Consider the following 11,467-nt stretch of genomic DNA (forward strand, 5'->3'; position numbering starts at 1 on the left):
TAAGCCTTTAAATATTTTTGTGATTCTTCATATCCGTGTTAACCCTGTAAATTCTGTCAGTGTAACAAGAACTCTTGACTTCCTACACTGTCAGAAAGACATTGAAATCCACCACATGTAAGAGTAACTTTTGATTAAAAAATTACCATTCTAACACAGCCAAAACTACCACCACTACCCACTGCCAAAGTTGCCAGAATCAAGTCCAGTTTTGGAAACGTAGCCTGTAAAGTGCAACTTTTCATAAAAAAGCATTTATCTCTTCAGCCTTGCTGTTTTCCAAGGTTAATTGCAGGACGTTTCTCACCTGTCTTCTCACTTAGACTCTCCTGTGTTTGTACTTCAGAAGAAAGTTCGGAGAGGTCCAGCCAGCTCATTAAGCGCTTTTTTCCTGTGACAGCATTTATCATCTTTTCGAGCACTCCTTCCTTCTAATTTGGAGGTGTTTCCTAAGGTAATAATTGCTGCCAGAGAGCAGTTGGAGCAAGGTGGAGAGCACTTACAGAGGAAAGTTTTCACCGGGGCTCTACACTGTCAGTGTTGCTGCTAACTCCTGTTTCACAGCATCCCGAGTTGTAAGCTAACAGCTCTAAAGTTTTTCCTGAGAGAGATCTGGACAAAATAGGGACAAGCAACTTCTCTACAGAGAAGTGACAAAGAACACAGCTGGAAAACCCGAACGCAGGCTAGAAGACTAAGTATGTTAAAGGCTTTTCCCTTAAAAATTCACAAAGGAGGAAGGGACTCGTGTTTGAACTGAGAAGAGCCTGAGGGAACCGCTCTGCAAGACACACATCCCACGGGCAGTCCCCGATCTGAACCCCTCCTCAGCACTCTGTCCACCCCAACCTGCTATTAAAAAAAAGTTTGAACAACTCGCCAATCCTTTCGTCCGGGGAAGGGCGAAGGCCAGAAGTGTCAGGGGGAGGGCGAGGGGAGCGTTTTTACCTGTCGCCGTCGGCAGCGCCTCCTCCTCCTCCCGCATGACGGCCCGCCGGGCGGGCTGCGGCGCACCCGCAGCTCCCGGGACAGCTCCGGGACAGGGGAGCTCCGTCTTCCCGCGCCGAGACCGGCAGCGCGCAGAAGTTCCGCCGGTGCCGTCCCCTGACCCGCTCTCGGCAGCAGCCCCGGCGCGGCCGCGGGAGCGCGTGCCCGGAGGGAGACGGCCAGGAGCAGCGGGCTCCTCGGCCGCCTCCGTCCCGCCCCAAGCGGCGCTGAGGGGAGGCGAGGGGCGGCCGCGGCCCGGGGCTCACCTGCGGGGGGGGCCGGGGCCTCCTCCCCGCCGGGTCTGAGCGCAGGCGGCGGCGCCGGCCCCTCCCGGGCTCCGGCCGGCCCGCGGGGGCGGAGCGGGCAGCGCGGCGGCGCCCCCCAGCGCCTGCGGCCGGCGGGGCCCGGGGAGCGGGGCGGGGCGGGGCGGGGCGGGGCGGGGCGGGGCGGGGCGGGGCGGGGCGGGGCGGGGGCCACACCCGCTCCCACCCACCCCCACCGCGCTCGCCAACCGCTACACCCCCCTCACCCCCCCTCACACACACACCCCCCACACACCCCCCTCACCCCCCCTCACACACACACCCCCCACACACACCCCTCACACCCCCCTCACACACACACACACACCCCCCTCACACCCCCCTCACACACACACCCCCCTCACACACACACACACACACACCCTCAACACCCCCCCACACCCCCCCACACCCCCCCTCACACACACCCCCCAACCCCCTCACAACCACCCCACACACACCCCCAGCCGTTGCCTCGCAGCCCCTCAAGCCCGCTCCCGCACGCCCCCTGCCCTCACCCACTCCCCGCCCCCAAACCCACACTCACGCCCCCTGCGACCCACACCCCCTCTCCATACACCCCCCGCACTTACACACCCTTACACCCACCCACCCTCACTCTCTCCCACACCCTCACACCTCTTCGCCACCACACGCACCCTCACACTCACACCCACATTCACTCACACCCCCTCACCTCCTCCCACAGCCACACACCCCCTCGACCCCTACACCCTCACACATCCCCACACTCACACCCCCATACCCTCCCTGTATACACCCACAGCACCTCCAGCCTTTTCCCTCCCGGCGGCCATCACCCCTCCTGACAGAGACAACACCGAGATGTGTTAAGGGCTGCGCTTACTGGATTTCTTTATGTGTAGCGAGCGGTACGAGCAACCCACTGAAGACCCTTCTTCACCACCTCATTGCTTCCGACCACCCAGGGACATGAACTTAACCGCATTAATAGGAATTAGAGGAAGGTGAGCCCACAGAGCTGCTTCCTTCGGGTGTACTCAAGTTTTACTCTGAAATAACCCGCAGCTGCTTTGGACTGTCAAAGCTGTTAAAAGGGGAAGGAAAGAAAAAAAAAAAAAAAAAAAAAAAGGATTTGGTGTCCTACCTACTAGTAGGAGGACTAAGAGGTTCCAGTTCTCTCACAAGGCTTCTTCATTATTAAACAATCCTAAATCCATCCAGCTGGTTACATTTTTTATTATGAGGTTTTTTCTTCTGCAGGAATACTCCTGGACCCTGCTGGGGATAAAGGCCCCCGTGTCGATGTGAGATGACCTGATATCATGGGTTGTCTTTCTGCTGCTTGCTCCACATCAGAAGCAATCTGGTCAAAGCCTGCCAGGAAAAACATTTTCTTCTTTCTTGACACTTGACATTGCCCATTCACCACCAAACAAACCTGGGAGCAAATATGTCCCAGTTCTTGGGATTTTCTTGCATGGCAGGCACCTGAAAAGTGTGTCTGTAATACCTCTTTAATGTAACATCACTTCATATGGATTTGTTTCCTGAGATGATGTTTTCCAGAGTGGCTTGGAATCACCCTCAGCACCCAACAAGCTTTAATAAGAAAAATCTATTCCAACAAAAGCCAAAGTGTAGGCTCTTGACCGTGAAATCAGAAAGAATTTGCAAAATAAAAAATTCCTGTCAAATACTAGAATCAATCTCTTCTCACAGCTGCCACATAGTATTTCTCTGAGGTTCTCTCCTTGGGTTCCATTGTTCTAAGCTTTTTGTCTCATAGGACTGTTCCTCCTGGGGCCTTTCAGGTTACTACTAACTTCCTGTGAATTTTTGAAGCATGGTGAAAGAAGCTGATTTATATTCAGGCAAGCTTAGGACACCTTCACAGAATCACAGAATGACTGAGGTTGAAAGTGGCATCTGGAAGTCATCTGATCTAACCCTCCTTGATCAACCAAGGTCACCTAGAGCCACTTGCCCAGGACCATGTCCATTTTTTTAATGTCTCCAAGGATGGAGACTCCACCACCTCTCTGGCCAACCTGTACCAGCATTTGATCACCCTCACAGTGAAAAAGTGTTTCCTGATGTTCAGAGGGAATCTCTTCTTTCAGTCTGTGCCTATTGCCCCTTGTCCTGTCACTGAGCACTACCAGAAAGAGCCTGGCTCTGTCTTCTTTGCACCCTCCTCTCAGATATTTGTATAGATAACAAGATTCCCCTGAGCCTTCTTCAGGCTAGTCAGTGCCAGCTCTCTCAGCCTCTCTGTATCGGAGAGATGCTCCAGTGCCTTTGCTGGACTCTCTCCAGTCTGTCCATGTCTCTCTTGTGCTGGGTAGCCCAGCACTGAACACAGCACTCCAGATGTGGCCTCACCAGTGCTGAGCAGAGGCGAAGGATCACCTCCCTCAATCCGCTAGCAGTACTTTGCCTAATGTAGGCTAGGCTGTTGTTAGCCTTCTTCGTGGCAAGGGCACATTTCTGGAACAGGTTCATCTTGGTACCCACCAGGACATCCAGGTCCTTTTCCATAAAGCTACTTTACAGCTGGGTGGCCCCGACATGCCCTGGCACCTGGGATTGTTCTTTATCAAGTGCAGGACTTGGCTCTTCCCCTTGTTGAACTGTTGAGGTTTCTGTCAGCCAATTCTCCAGCCTGTCCATGTCCCTCTGGATGGCTGCAAAAACCCTCTTGGTCAGTCAGTCCTTCCAGTTTTGTGTCATCTGCTAACTTCCTGAGGGTACAATCTGTCCCATCATCCAAATCATTAATGAAGATATTAAGCAGGACTGGACCCAGTATCAGCTCCTGGGGTACACCACTCCTTACTGATCTCCAACTAGACTTTGTGTCACTGATCACCATGCTCTGGGCCCGGTTGTTCAGCCAGTTTTCAAGCCATCCAGCCCATACATCAGTATCTTCTCTGTGAGGATCTACTGTGAGACTGTGTCAAAGGCCTAAAGACACAGAAGTCCAGATAGACAGTATTCACTGCTCTTCCCTCATCTAACAGGCCAGTCATTTCATTGCAGAAGGTCATCAGGTTGCTCAAGCATGACTTCCCCTTGGTGAAGCCAAGCTGACTACTTCTGATCACGTTACAGAGCTGTAATCTTGTTTAGCTGCTTGGTTCCTCTGGTGATGCTTAGGAAGTATCATTAAGCACACCCGCTGATATCCCCAATATTCCAAGGGTGTTTCCTTGGAATGCTGATGCCCCCAAAATCACACTGTAACAGTTCTACACAACGTTTTGCAGACACTTTGACTGCCTTTTGTCATGCTAACTTTCTGCGGTTGCAACGCATGGACGATACAGTGGGACCTGTCTTGTCTCCCTCACAAACACTGTTAATTGTGGTAGCTGTAGTGCTGTTATTGTGCAAGGTCTGTACTCATCTATTTAAAAAGGCACCTGCTGCCTCAAAGATGTTGTCTTGGCATATAATAAAAGACAACAGGTGAATGCAGCAAACAAATAGGGGAGGAGAGGGCGAAGTGACAGCAAAACAATCCATCATGCTCAGTATAATAAGTAGCAGTCACAGAGTACCAGCATCCTTGATGCTGTGAAGGGCTTTTTTAGGCATCACAGGAGAGAAGTTTCCAGGAGGAATGTGAAGGAGATTTGAGCCGTTCTACTTTTAAAAAGTGCATGACAGGATCAGTTAGATACCGGCATGACTAAGAGCTGGATGAATCGTATGAATAAGCCACTAAGACAAACAACATCCCAAGGGCAGGTTCTTCAGTTACTCTTTAACCTTGTCTTTCAAAAACTAAGTTGGGAGAATGTCCGCAGAGGTTTTGGTTTTTTGTTTTTTGTTTTTTGGTTGTTTTTTTTTCTGCAGCGTGATTCTAATTATCTTTGTTTTCTTTTACTCTCTGCACCTCACCCACATTGTTAATACTCGGTCTTTGCCAAACAGCCTCGGAAAGGCATGTATATTGAACACCCACTCTTCAGGAAGGTTACTGCTCTTCTCAGACCTGTTGGTGTCTGAATTATATAAGATATGGAGGCGGTGTACACTTCTGTATGGTTCATCAATTCTGCTGCTTGGAGCATCTTCATTTCTGCGGTTTCTGCAGCTCTCATATACACTTTCTTATTCCGCCTTCTGTCCTTGCCTGCATTGTAATGTTGTACTTATGATAGCCAACATAAATCTTTTACCAAAAAAAAAGTGTATTGCACCAGTACTCAGAAGAGAGCTATTAGGAAGATAATTAGATTTTTTTTTAATAAATGTCACAATATCCTCCCTTTTGGCTACTTTTAATTGGATATAAAAACAACTGTTGGTATCAAGAAGTTAATTTTTATGTTAACAGTGAAGAAGCATGAAAAACCACAGTAGGGACTACATCAATGCAGTGTAAAGTTTATTCTAAAATACAGAAAATTTTTGCATATGCACATAGCATATTAGTTTATCATACTTCTTTGTATCCCTCTCAGGATCTCTATCTACCCAGCCCTCTCCTATATTTCACTGACAGTTGGGCTAGCCAGATATCAGGGGAAAGTTTTACAGTCACAGGATACTGATATTCATTTTAATTGACTAAAATGTTCCACTGCACTGCTTTGTGATAAACTTTTGTCCAAATATGGGCAGGCAGACAGTAAAAATAAAGAAACACAGTTTTCTGCAAGCCAGCTCAACAAACTGATGGAAGCCCAGAGCCTAAACCCCAGGCTTTTCAGCTGAGATCCTGGGCACACCTGACAGCCCTGCCTCTCGTGGCACTGCTGGGGTTTCCGAGTGCTATAGACCACAGCAGACGGCTTTCTGGGTCCTCGAGGACCCCGGGAATTGACTAAGTTAGCTGCTCTGTTTTGTTTATGGAAGAAAAGGAATGGAAATAATCTGATTTGACCTGAAGCAAAACTGGTTTTGGATTTTGCTTTCCATGGGAAATTGTAAACAATTTGGTTGTCACGTCTGTTTTGTGCTGAACAGTCTTAGCAAAAACTGATTCAAATAAAGAAGGAGCTGTGATTGCTTATAACTGTTTATATATTCATCCATTAGTGTGTAAACTGTTGAACATACTAGAACCATAGAACAGTTTGGGTTAGAAGGGACCTTAAATATCATCCAGTTCCAACACCCCCACCATGTGCAGGGACACCTTCCACCAGCCCAGGTTGCCCAAAGCCCCGTCCAACCTGGCCTTGAACCCTTCCAGGGAGGGGGCAGCCACGGCTTCTCTGGGCAACTTGTTCCTGTGCCTCACAACGCTCACAGGGAAGAATTTCTTCCTTAAATCTAATCTAAATCTACCCTCTTTCAGTTTAAAACCGTTACCCCTCATCCTATCCCTACACCATCTCCCCAGCTTTCCTGTAGGCCCTTTCAGTACTCGCTCTAAGGGGAGGCCGCTCTAAGGTCTCCCCGGAGCCTTCTCTCCTCCAGCTGAACCCCCCAACTCTCTCAGCCTGTCCTCACAGGGGGTGCTCCAGCTCCCTGATCACCTTTGGGGCCTCCCGTGGACCTGAGCAGGTCCGTGTCCTTCTGATGTTGGTGCCCCCAGAACTGGACACTGCAGGGGGGTCTCACAAGAGTGGAGTACAGGGGGAGAATCCCCTCCCTTGCCCTGCTGCCCACACTGCTCTGGGTGCAGCCCAGGACATGGTTGGCTTTCTGGGCTGTGGAAGCATGTTGCTGGCTCATAGTCATAATGTAATATAAGTCATTCTAGTAATTTTATTACTTTATTATGTATTGGTGCATTGATTTTTTTTCAAGACTGTGAATAAATGGAAAAACACAAAAGCATAATTAACTTGGGTTTGTTGTGGTGACTGAAAAAAGCCCAACCTTAAATTAATATTATATTATACTAATTTGGCACATTAAAAATACATTTTAAAACATTATGTAAAGAGGCAGATGTTTACTGTGCTAGAACTGTTTTCTGATAGGAATGTAATAACATATTGTAAACAACAGTGTTTCTTAAAAATTCTTTTATTAAATGTAACAGGTACAGCTGCTTGCTTGTTTAAAATAATGAAGTGAGATTATGCTAGTGATCTAGGGACATCACTGGAGAGGTCGAAAAGAGAAGAGAGGAGACAGATGCAGTAGGCAGAGTACAGAGAAGCACTATGTTTTGTTTAAAAAATAATAAGCAAAACCAAACAGAAGAAATTAGGACTCCATTAAGAGTCTCACTAAAAGCCACAACTCTGCATGCAGCACAAAATCTAGAATAACGCTTTTATTTCTTTCTTGGCTTGTTTACTTAGATAGTTTTTATTATGAGGTACACCTGACATTGTACTGTCTTTGCTAACACACTCTTTTGGGTCAATCCCATCAGGTAAGAGTGCTGAAACAGGTTCGTTTGACATTTAGTCTGGTATTACCCCTTTGGCTTCAGTGAGGTAATGTCAAAGCTGAGTTTTCTCCTGACTTCTGTCAGGCATGTTTTAATAAGCTAGTTATGACGTGGAGTCTTCTTTCTGGAACAATATGCTCTCTGAAGTATATGGTGTATTTTTGCTAATTACTTCAATTAAAAAATTGAGTGTGCGTGGGAATCGCTCTTGTGATACTTGCAGGAATAATTATGATTGGTGAGGGAACAGGAGTTCTTCGAATAATTTTAGAGAATATACTGCACTAAAATGTCTTGTTCCACGGACACAACCATTTGCAGTGCTGCAAAACACGAGTGTTAGTTTCCTAAGTGTGGTAAATCAGCAGGCTCATGGGATAACTGTATTTTGCCAGTGTTTTTATTTCCTCTGGTGTGAATCAGATATTACTAATACAGTATACGAACATCCATAGAGTCAATTCTTTCTCATAAAAGTGTTCAGAAAAATTGAAAATAGATTGTGAAAGAAGTTATTTCAAAATTATTTGACATTATAGTGTTAGGCATATTGGTAAAGTAAGAGGGTAGCAAAGCCTCCTCTCTGCCATATAACAAGGACTTCTGTCAATATAGTGATTCCTGATCACAGCGCTTTTTTTCTAATTAGGATGAAAAATCACATAATAGTTCAAGACATCAACTGCTACTCTCTCTTCTTACAGGCTTGTTTGAAATTCATGTACTAGTTATGGTCAATACCAGATAAATCTTTCATGCTACTGAGAAGAAAAACATACACTCACAGTTTAGTAACAAAGCTTTTTTTCCCCCTGACAGATTTTTTTTTATTTTTTGAGAAGGTCAAGCTGTTACTCTGCTGTAATGTGAAGGATATATGGACTTCCTTCATACAAGGATAAACAATATGCTGAAATAAAGCAATCATTATTTAGATTACAGCAGAAAGTTGTCTCTACCCTTTGTGCACTGTAGTGGTTTCTAAAGAAATCTGGATTACATACAAAAAAAAAAAAAAAAGTGAATTGTGCAGTAAACAATAGTGTAGATGCTGTGTGACAAAAGGAAGAGACTCTACATGATTCCATCTGAAAGAGAACTGTAATTTGATGAAGGACACTGAGACTCAATACTCTGAAGAAGTCAATTTTGGCTGACTGAAATAGCAATATGCACAAAAGTAGTTAGTGAGTAAAGAAGAACTCCAGAAGAATGAATTGCCTTCTATATGATTAATGACTGAACAAACATGAGAAAAGAAAATTAAAATTAATTAGGAAAATTAATTCTTTCTAAAGTTAGGTAAGTTAAATTGATGAGGTTTTCCACCTAGGACTCTTGATGGGAGCAGATCTAAATTTTGATCTTTCTGAACAAAACCTAACAACATGAGGTATAGCAATTAAATCTCCCTTCTTGCACTTGTGAAAATGAAGCTGTCTTTCAAGATGATTTCATAAGAATAGTTTTCAGGAGGTTTTTTTCTGTGTTTAATGACCTGCTGATACACCACTGAAAAGATGAAATGATTGTACTGTGCTCCTTAGTACAACTGCACCAGCTTCAGTGGAATTCAGTGGCCCAATCTATCTTATTTACTCTTACATGAGAGGTATATTTAATATTTCTCTTTTCTGTTTTTAATTACTGCAGGAATGGGAAGTAGTAACCCAGTGAGGTGTTCTGCTCAGGGTTTAGAGTAAGCATCCTCCAAGCACATGTTCTGGGGCCTGTGAGGTGTGCTCCCCCCATGGAGCATGTCCACAGGCAGCTCACATCAAATTATTCCAGGTTTTAAAGCTGCTCACCTAGATCTAGCTGAAGTGAGTGATGTTACTGCACCTGCTTGCTCATCACTGTCTGTCACTAGGAGTTACTACCCCCACAACTGTATCAGTGGGAAGGGTTGTTCGAGTTTTTCCTCTTTCTTTCAGGCAAACCCACCTTGTTCAGCTGAAATCAGTTTTCACTGGAGATTTAAACAAACTCATCTGGCTCTGCTGGAAGTGCATTAGGCATAATCCTTCCAGCCAGCTGAGAGGTGGAGCAGAATCTCCAGAAAAGGACTAGCACAGCTGTCTGAAATGAGCATGAGTGTTCCCAGCAGGGTTTTGTGTGGAAAACTGTGAGTTTGGAGGAAGGATGAACATTAAAAGCATGTTACTTCTAAGGAGCAAACACTGTTTTTGTGCAAGTGTCCTTCTCAATTAAATCCGTGACGCAATTTATAGCCAAAGTGATTTCTATATAACGGCTTGTTTACTGAAAAAGATTCTGCTTGGTATTAGGAGCTCATTAAACTGAACTGCTGAAGGAAAAGACACTGATTTAGGCTTCCATGAGTAATGGTGTACCATCCATTTCCTGTCCTCTCAAGTTCTGTATGTACTTTTTTTGGTCTGTTTTTTCATAGCAGACATCATTTAGCAAAATATTTAATTTCATACCTAAAGCTTTCCTTAATCAGGCAAATATATGGCCCGATTTCAGGAAAAACACTTAGTATCACTTAATCAGACATAAACACATACTTGAGTACTCTGTTTGACACACCTACTTTTCTTGATCTGAAAAATTCTCCAAATTTCTGTAAATTTCCAATCTAACAGGACAGTTGAAGAGATAAGGGACATAATTGAGAGGACCATAGTTTGAGAACTGAAGGTGATACACAAATACTGTAGGCAAGACCATTAAAAGATATGAGTACAAGATTTACATGACGAGATAATCTACTTTATTAAACGATCCAATTTAATTGCAGATAAACAATAAAGTTTTGGCATGTAAGTCCTTGTTCAAGTAATCTGAAAAAAGTCTTGAGAATGTAACCAGAATAGGACTCTGCCTGAAAGCTTGTCTGTTCTTTTCCAACCGTGTCAATTAATCTAATAAAAGACTTCTTGTGCAAATTTTGCTATGATGTTATGCAAAAGGAGATGGAATGACCTACAGACAGAAAACATGAGAGAATAACCCAGGATCACCCCAGAGCCAGCAGAAAACAGATCTTTATAATTGAAGACCAAGAAAAAGCGGCAGTTTTCCCTTATGCAGTCTCGGAAGCATACACTGTCTGCCAAGGGAAGGAGGAGATCGTCAGCCTAGGTGCAATGCTAATTCTTGGACCACTGGATGCTCTGGGATGGGACGTTTGCTTTCAGGTGTAGTGCAGGACAGGAATCGTAGCTGAGGATTTCTGTGTAGCTGACAAAGGCAGTCACACAGACATCCAAATCCTCAAAATCCTTCACTAATGAAATTCTTCATCACAGCATCTTACAAGTGCTAAACCTCGCAGCAGTTTGAAAGTGTTTCCTTAGTAATTACAGCCGCAGGGCAAACTAACACAAGAAACCATGTAATCCTTCTAGGAAACATCAATTTCCTCTTCTCACCTCTCTTCCCTCACCTTCACTCATTTGTTCCAGGACCTGCCTCTTCAGAAGATTTTTGTGATTTTCTGGTCAGCCTACCCTGACTTGGTAGGCTTCATTCCTACAATGCCCTCCTGGGCAAGCAGAGACAGTTAAGGCACTACTGAATAATGAGGGAAGTATCCCCTAGTTTCATACTTAACCAAGCTTTGTCACCTCATTTGTCAGCTCTAGTCACCTCATTTTCTGCACTGATTAACAAGCAACCATTCCCACAGCTTCTCCCCTCTCCAAATCAGCTGCTGCCTGCTTATATCTTCCTCTTCTGTCAGCATAGCTTTCAAACTACTCAGAATTAGTTTGGGTTTCGGTGTAAGCCTTTGGCAAATTAGTTGTAGTCTGATGAAGGCAACATGGTTGTCTGTTCCCAGTTAAGATCTCTTGTCAAACGCTCC

The 11,467-nt window shown here is 45.2% G+C and overlaps 1 protein-coding gene across 3 annotated transcripts in view; it reads right to left on the reverse strand.

The window, feature by feature from the left end:
- The window catches only part of ANKRD34B (ankyrin repeat domain 34B), a 17,215-nt gene extending 15,976 nt beyond the window's left edge, over positions 1-1,239 (reverse strand). For all 3 annotated transcript variants that reach the window (XR_012635479.1, XM_074931214.1, XM_074931213.1), the window contains exon 1: positions 949-1,239. The gene's annotated coding sequence lies outside the window, so the exon portion shown is untranslated. The remainder of the gene's footprint in view (positions 1-948) is intronic.
- Between the last annotated feature and the right edge of the window lie 10,228 nt (positions 1,240-11,467).

The sequence above is a fragment of the Athene noctua genome, chromosome Z, assembly GCF_965140245.1.
Source record: "Athene noctua chromosome Z, bAthNoc1.hap1.1, whole genome shotgun sequence".
NCBI lineage: Eukaryota > Metazoa > Chordata > Aves > Strigiformes > Strigidae > Athene > Athene noctua.